At 43.9% G+C, this 8,641-nt stretch overlaps 3 long non-coding RNA genes across 3 annotated transcripts; all 3 read right to left on the bottom strand.

Annotated features, from left to right (window-relative positions):
- Window positions 1-202: 202 nt before the first annotated feature.
- On the bottom strand, window positions 203-779 carry LOC124708780. Its single transcript, XR_007005323.1, has 2 exons — window positions 480-779; window positions 203-390 (listed from the first exon to the last, which is right to left on the bottom strand). It is a non-coding gene; the product is annotated as an uncharacterized LOC124708780 (long non-coding RNA).
- Window positions 780-803: 24 nt separating this feature from the next.
- On the bottom strand, window positions 804-3,572 carry LOC124708779. The gene is made up of 4 exons (XR_007005322.1): window positions 3,518-3,572; window positions 3,270-3,380; window positions 3,057-3,166; window positions 804-1,204 (listed from the first exon to the last, which is right to left on the bottom strand). It is a non-coding gene; the product is annotated as an uncharacterized LOC124708779 (long non-coding RNA).
- Window positions 3,573-7,691: 4,119 nt separating this feature from the next.
- Window positions 7,692-8,212, bottom strand: LOC124708934. The gene is made up of 2 exons (XR_007005366.1): window positions 7,945-8,212; window positions 7,692-7,855 (listed from the first exon to the last, which is right to left on the bottom strand). It is a non-coding gene; the product is annotated as an uncharacterized LOC124708934 (long non-coding RNA).
- Window positions 8,213-8,641: the final 429 nt, after the last annotated feature.

Genomic DNA, 8,641 nt, shown 5'->3' with positions numbered 1-8,641 from the left:
AAGTAACTTCAGTAGTGAAATAAATTGACTATTTCATGCAAAACAAATTGACTATTCGAGTCTTTTCTTCACATAAGAGCATCTGTAACCCAAAGGCAAAAAACCTTTAGAGGAGCAAATTTGTTCTTCTAACGGCCAAAGTGGCACCTAACCGAAAGCCAAAAAGACTTTCGGACATTACAATTTAAAAAACACAAAATCATCAACGACAACCGGTATTCGTTCATGGTAAGCACACTATAATTCGACCCAAAAGGAGCTTCATCATTTTAAATGAAAAGCACACATAATATTCGTTCATGGCGATGATCTATCTTCGTCCTTTCCACTCTGACCAACATCGAGGCAGGCACCAAAAGGGGCTTCATCATTCGACCCATCATCACCATCCTGGCGAAAAGCATAGTAAAGTATTAAAGTTAATATAAAAATAATGCATGCAAAAAATGACACAACACGAGATTGGCAATATACCCTACCTCGTCACTCTCATCGTAACCATCACCTCGAAAATGATGATTTGCCACAATGTACAAATCACACTTTTTTGTATCTTGATGGGCTCTCACCATTTCATCTACATCCTCTTGATTTAAGAGGAGGACCAATCCTTCCGGTGGTACACACCTAGGCTTGATGTGATACAATTCGGAATTTCTACCATAAGCATGTACACACAGAGCGCCTTGCAATTCTGACCACTCCACTTTGGTGGCAGGTTCAGTAATTATCGTCTCGCTGGGTAATTCATAGTATCCTCTAGGAATACGAGAAAACTCGCGGTCCCTAAAAACACGAAATAGACTCCGGTGTACTTGTCGCCATCTACACGTCGCCGCTGTCAAGAGCCATTGACCCAGCACCTGGCGACGACCGCGCACTATTCGCCGCCAGCAAATATCCATCAGCGCATCGGAAAGAAGGTACTGTAAACAACAAAACTTGCCCTCATTTGCAGATCTTCAAGAAAACCATGAACTGCTAACTGAAAGTTCGAAAAAATAACTTGAGTCCTAGAAGCTGGCGACATGGAAATTCCAACCAAAATTGTCATATGATTGCAGTTCTGCTACTTATTTCCATAGCCATGCTAAGCTGCTAAATATCTCTGTCATCATATCCCTGATCCTTCTGACTTGTTATTTTACTCTTGATATCACACAACATAGAAACATTGAAGTAATCCGGTTTCTCTTCGCCAAATCTGTCACAAATGGAGAGTGAGAGTTATGCTACAAATAATGATGAAAGAGAATGGCCACCCCCCAAGAAACAGAAGAGGTTTTATTACTCATTTTTATTGAAATATCTGCATACATAGATACGTTTTTCGGACTAAACACATATTTCATGTTGTGCACCAGGAAATCTCTGAGAAACATGCACGGAACGTTTATCACCAGCCCACAAAGAAGCAATCTCACCAAAGACCAGTTTTGGAGGGCTCACACATATGCACCCAGTGCAACTCCGACGTCCCATGATGGTGAGGCTTGCCAAGCGCTACAGGAGTGACAAGCAGTCTATCTACATCGGTGGTACCGACATTCCAATCACTCTAACAGATGTAAAGCAAATAATGGACCGTTCGATAGAAGGGAAAGACATAATTGTCCATATGCAACAACCTTTTGACAAAAATTTGTTGGATGCTTATGGAACTGAAGGGAAACTTTTAATTTCTCACCTTGAGAAACTCATTATAGCATCCAAAACTCCTGATGATCATTTCATCATGACATTTGTGTTGTACACTATCGGCGTTATTCTAGCACCAACAACAAATGGCTACGTTAAGAAGAAATATTTAAAACTTGTTGAGAACGTGCTAGACATTCCCAAATTTAACTGGGGATTTTTCACATTGAACAATTTGTTTAGTTGCATCTGTAAGTTTAATGAAGACGATGACCAGGCTCTTCAAGGAAATCTACCTTTGCTGCAAGTATGTGCCACAAGACTAGTTTAACATTCTACAATTAATGACATGATGCATGCTTCTTTATCATTGATCAACTAATGTATGCTATAGGTTTGGTACTGGGAGCATGTCGGTGCTGGCTCTGTTATCTATTCTGCTATACAACCTCCGTTGCTGGCACGTTGGAATGAAGACAATGCAAAACTTAGAACAGATGCTTATGGTTCTGGCAATCTAGATCGAGGAGTGGTACCTTTCTACACATGATTTTTATATTTAAGATTATTTGTTTCTTAAGACTGATGAATTCTACCTTGTGCAAGGTTACCAAACAAATTTGTGTGCCAAATGGACCGACAAACACTACAAATGGTCATGCTACCTACACAAATAAAATCGTGGATGAAGATGTTACCTATCGAGCACAACCACAATGTCAGACTATTAGTAGCCAACAAGTAAGTCCTTGGTTCCTTTTCTATATCACAGTAAAGGATACATGAAATTTAATCATTTAGCTTTGTACACAACGGGTTGCTATTTTATTTTTCACAGATGGATATGATACTTCAAACCGTCGACGAGCGCATTTCACATCATGCGAAGAAGATAGGCAGGCAACTAATGGAAATAGAGCACAAACTTGACGCCAAACTAATTTCAGTTGTTTTTCACTTATTATTTGTACGCTACTACTTCTAAGCAACTGTTATAGCTTACAAAATTCTCGTGACCATCACCTATTATTTTTAAGCTTCCGATAAGTTTGAAGTTGCTCAAACGGTGATGAATGATTTTATTAGAATTCTCTTCAATTTTCCAGTTGTTTTGACTTGTTATTTATATGCTACTAGTTCTAAGCAACTCGTTATAGGTTACAAAATCCTTGTGATCATCAGCTGGCTTCCGATAAGTTTCAAGTTCATAATAAGGGCTGATGTTATCAGTAAGATTAGTACCACAGTTATTGTATATAAAGGTTGACTATATCACTATTCACAAACGCCAAATGAACAAGTTCCAACATCATTAGAAGGCATTTTTATTGTTTCACCATACGGCAACTGATTTTTCTGTTCATCGGTAATGTGGTATGCATAGTAAGATATTTGCTCCAGTCACAGCTATACATTACCTTAGATCAAACACATGCACCTGCCGTCTTACATACTGTAAAAATGTGTAGTTGAACGGCCTCCTCTCATCGGATGGCTCAACAGAAAAGTCCTCACCAGTGGCCTGGACCTAGAAACAGAATTACAAAAGTTCAGTAATGAAGCATCGGAGAATATTAGTCCAAAATTGAAAATTTCAAGAACAGGGGAAAGAACTATCGGATGAGGACAACCTTACAAGATTATGCTTCTTAAGTGCATTCAGATTCTTGTCATTGTCGTTTTGCCACAGTTCACACCACCCATGTAGCTAACGATATCAGAACAATCATACCTTCTGTATCCTGATAAGCACAGGGCTTCAGAAGAAATGCCGAAGATAAATCAAATACTGGAGATACATCAAATACTGATAAGCACAGGGCATCAGAAGTAGGCTATACTAAGGTCACCAGGCATTTGGCAATGATCGATGCCTTACCGGGCATGTGAAGTTGCGCCGAAGAGGCCGCCGCCCACTCCTTCCTCCCCTAGCTCCGTCGGCCGACAGCCACCCGCCGCCGCCACCGCTTCTCTTCTCGCCGGTCACATTACACGCCGCAGCCGCCGCTCCTCCCCTCTCCGGCCTCTACAAACGTCGCTGCCGCCGCTCCTCCCCTCCTCAGCCGCGGCGACAAGCGCTTCCCACCATCCCATCCCCTTCGTCGCCTTCACCTCCCTCCATCGCGGGGATCTCTGGGACAGGCCAGTCCCTTCGCCTTCCCCTCCCCTCCGTCGGATGGCCGCCGTCTCCTCCCCTGCCTCGCGGGGATCGCCGGGGCAGGCCGGTCCGTCCCCTTCCCCTCCCCTCCATTAGATGGCCGGGAGAGACCCGCCGCCACCGTCCCCTCCATCACAGGGATCGCCGGGGCAGGCTGGTCCGTCCCCTTCCCCTCCCCTCCATTAGATGGACGGGAGAGACCCGCCGCCGCCGTCCCCTCGCCATCCCTTCCGTCGCGGGGATCGCCGGGACTCCGTCGCCGTCCCCTCACCGTCACCTGCGTCGCAGCTGTGGAGAGAGTGAGAGAGACTGAGCGGCTGTGAGAGAGACGAGCGGATAGTACTGATATGAGGTGGTTTTTTGGTCTACACCGGGCAGATTTAAGATATGTGTAAATATGATGAATTATTCGTTGCTTTAAGATTTGTGTACACTAATCAGATGCTTCGGCCATTCAAACGGACGTTTGTTTTTTATAATGTTGGTAAATTATATTTGAGGTTCCGGTCCCACAAATTTTGGTTCCGGTCCCGCGGTTCCGGTTCCATCAATTTGGTTCCGTCTAATTATCACCGTTAGATCGGGGCAGATGAACAGTTATTAAAAATGCCAATCACCCTAAAACTTCTCTTTTAGAACGGAACTTTGGTTCCGTCTAATCTAATTTTTCTTGACCGTTGATTAAATCAGTGATAACTTTTCTGTAACTTCGAGGAGTACGATGCTACGATAATTCTGAAAGCACGTTTTAGACTCCAACTCATCGAATCTGTACGAAACCAAAATCAAAAGGGATAGAAAAGGAAAAGCGGGCCAGAACAGAAACGAGTTGAGTCGTCTTCCCAGAGAGACAGTCGCCGACGCCGCCCCGCAGCCGCCGCCGCCACCCCTCGCCCCGACGCGTGGACTGACGGCCCCGGCCTCTCCGTCGCATCCCCATCTTCTCCGTCGCATCCGCGAGGCGCCACCGCGAGCCGCCGCCCCTCCCCCCGTCGCGGGACTCACAGCCCCGGCCTGTCCTTCGAGCGTCGACACCCCCTCTCCTCCGCCGCGAGCCTCCACGCCCTGCTCCCGTCGCGGGACCCGTCTTGTCCGCCGCAGCCGAGAGCCGCCGCCGCCGCCCCTTCCTCCGTCGCGGGGATCGCCTGGAGATTCACTGCCCCGTCATCTCCGTCGCCACCCCCTCCCCTCCGTCACGGGGATCGCCGGGGAGTCACTGGCCCATCCCCTCGGTATCGGGAATCAGCCGGAGCTTCGCTGGGATCGCCGGGAGCATCGCTTCTGTGGACGTCGGTAAGCTCCGATTCATAAAAAAATAATACTACATTACTACCAGCACATTGCTTTGTTCATCACTGCGGAACCACAGTATTAAAATTTGCACACAAAGTATCATCAAAGGAGTCTCTTGTAGCATTGGATAGGTTGGCCGGTCGACGCGCATTACTGAGTAAATCTATACTACTAATGTAAGGGTCTCAAGCTCTGGTGCCTGCCCATGTGGCAATGGTGACAAGAATGATCGTTAGTGTTGGCGTCCTTCAATATTAATACATTGGCTTAATCCCTGAACTAAGCCCTATCATTTTCCGCTGTTTGATTAGCTTTGACTAAGGATGGTAATGGGCAGGGTATGGGCAGGGTAGAGCAATACCATACCCATACCCGTATAGTCAATGGGTACAAACTTCTACCCATACCCGTACCCATGGGTATAAAACTTTACCCATACCCATACCCGGCGGGTACCCGTACCCATTGGGTACCCGGTGGGTAGGATAAATTGTACACAAGTCAATCACAATTTTACATTTATCGATAACAAATTTGATTAAAAAAATTAACTATCTCAACTTAATAACATGTAGTTGAGTACATACAATTAACATAATATAGAAATCACATTCTCATATTCTAACACATAAGTCAACAAAAATAGATATGTCACGTAAGATTTGACAATAAACGGGCAGGGTATGGGTTTACCCGCGGCCCGCGGGTACGAGGCTATACCCGTGCCCTGCCCATGACTTAACGGGCAGGGTATGGGTACTACCCATGGGCATAAAAGTGTACCCATACCCTGCCCATGCGGGTACGGTACCCGCGGGTACCCGTACCCGTGGGTAAAATTGCCATCCTTAGCTTTGACCTCTTCGGGCACCGTCTGTCAATGCTTTAGCTATCTGCTGTGTACAACATCTGCTGAAACTGAACCTGCTTGCTTCTTGCCATGCAAGTGCACCCATTTGCGTTCTCTGAAGTCTGAAACTTGGTGTCAGCTTTGCGAGTATTTTTTCTTTTTCTGTTGCAATTATAGATTGTTAATTATATTAACACAATATCTAGATTTTTAAAGTCCTACCTGGTACATAGTGTGTAACAGTGTAAGTTTTATTTTGGTACTGTGCTTTAGCTGAGTCCTGCCAAAACAAGTCTTCCATTTTTATACATAGTGTTCTGAATCTGTTGAGCTTGCAGTCTGATGCTGCTTTCTCCAAATATGCATGAAAAGTACCGTAAGTATCACTGTATCAGCTTACCCATGTGCTCAGATATGTGAGCAGCAAATAAATCAGCAAGATAACGCGATACTGTAATCAACTATACGAGAGTCCAGTTTTTAATAGACGATCAACAGTTTGGCATGAAACTGAACCTGGTTGCTTCTTGCTATTACATGTTCACCACTAGATACAATATTGCTGGTAGGGCTAGTTATATATTTATGGCATGTGTATGGCCTCGGATGCTTTGTTTGACTGGTACCATTATAGCTATGAACTTAACCATTCTATATCGTAGTATATAATCAGGTAAGGACTAGTTGTACATACAATCTTTTTTAAATCGTTAATGATTCACGTATAATATTGTCCTCGGTCTTTTCTGCTTTATACTTGTACCGTGATTAAAAATATGAATTGTTAGTTTGTATGTGATATGCAGGAAGATATGGCTGATATGAGCGGGGATTGTAAAGAGTACCATGAGATCGTTATCAAGACGTTTGTTAGCGAGGAAGACGGATTCAATTTCTACAACAGATCGAGGAAGATAAGTCGCAGTAGTCGTGATTCGTGATTGAGGCAGCTGAATATCTGGGCATCTGGCCACTGGCAACTCTGGGTTTTCTACTTCTTTTTCCCCTTTCCTCTTTGCTGATGAGACGTTCTTTACTGGAGAGAGCTCTCTTGCGATGCAGAAGGCTTTTTTTTTCTAATCTAGAGTTATTGATACTATATGGGAACGATGCTACGGTGATGTCAATGAAGGGTGTTAGCTGGACTGCACCTATGTCTAGAAGGATAGCCTTTAGCGGATCAGATGGAGCATAAACCTTCTCCTGTCTCAGTAACATGCTACGGCCCTGCGGGGGTACTAGTTTATATTTGCGAATCTGGGATTGTTTCTCCTCTTACTGACGTAGCTGGTGATCATGGACCTGTTGCTGAAACCAGGATCTAGGATGGTTGTTAAGCATATCAATTAGCAGATATTACTTACACTCTTAACACATAAGTATGGATCAAGGAGGAGTTGTTTTCTTCAATCGCATTTTTGGCTATGCCAGTACTACCATTTACTTTTGCAAATGCTTATACTCTTATAAATGCATCAATAGGTGGTGGCACTTCCGATGAAATATTGGTAGACTACTCATAGTGCAAGTAACTTCAGTAGTGAAATAAATTGACTATTTCATGCAAAAAAAATTGACTATTCGAGTCTTTTCTTCACATAAGAGCATCTGTAACCCAAAGGCAAACAACCTTTAGAGGAGCAAATTTGTTCTTCTAACGGCCAAAGTGGCACCTAACCGAAAGCCAAAAAGACTTTCGGACATTACAATTTAAAAAACACAAAATCATCGACGACAACCGGTATTCGTTCATGGTAAGCACACTATAATTCGACCCAAAAGGAGCTTCATCATTTTAAATGAAAAGCACACATAATATTCGTTCATGGCGATGATCTATCTTCGTCCTTTCCACTCTGACCAACATCGAGGCAGGCACCAAAAGGGGCTTCATCATTCGACCCATCATCACCATCCTGGCGAAAAGCATAGTAAAGTATTAAAGTTAATATAAAAATAATGCATGCAAAAAATGACACGACACAAGATTGGCAATATACCCTACCTCGTCACTCTCATCGTAACCATCACCTCGAAAATGATGATTTGCCACAATGTACAAATCACACTTTTTTGTATCTTGATGGGCTCTCACCATTTCATCTACATCCTCTTGATTTAAGAGGAGGACCAATCCTTCCGGTGGTACACACCCAGGCTTGATGTGATACAATTCGGAATTTCTACCATAAACATGTACACACAGAGCGCCTTGCAATTCTGACCACTCCACTTTGGTGGCAGGTTCAGTAATTATCGTCTCGCTGGGTAATTCATAGTATCCTCTAGGAATACGAGAAAACTCGCGGTCCCTAAAAACACGAAATAGACTCCGGTGTACTTGTCGCCATCTACACGTCGCCGCTGTCAAGAGCCATTGACCCAGCACCTGGCGACGACCGCGCACTATTCGCCGCCAGCAAATATCCATCAGCGCATCGGAAAGAAGGTACTGTAAACAACAAAACTTGCCCTCATTTGCAGATCTTCAAGAAAACCATGAACTGCTAACTGAAAGTTCGAAAAAATAACTTGAGTCCTAGAAGCTGGCGACATGGAAATTCCAACCAATATTGTCATATGATTGCAGTTCTGCTATTATTTCCATAGCCATGCTAAGCTGCTAAATATCTCTGTCATCATATCCCTGATCCTTCTGACTTGTTATTTTACTCTTGATATCACACAACATAGAAACATTG

The sequence above is a fragment of the Lolium rigidum genome, chromosome 4 (assembly GCF_022539505.1).
Source record: "Lolium rigidum isolate FL_2022 chromosome 4, APGP_CSIRO_Lrig_0.1, whole genome shotgun sequence".
In the NCBI taxonomy this organism is placed as follows: domain Eukaryota; kingdom Viridiplantae; phylum Streptophyta; class Magnoliopsida; order Poales; family Poaceae; genus Lolium; species Lolium rigidum.
This window is presented reverse-complemented; position numbering and strand designations above follow the sequence as displayed.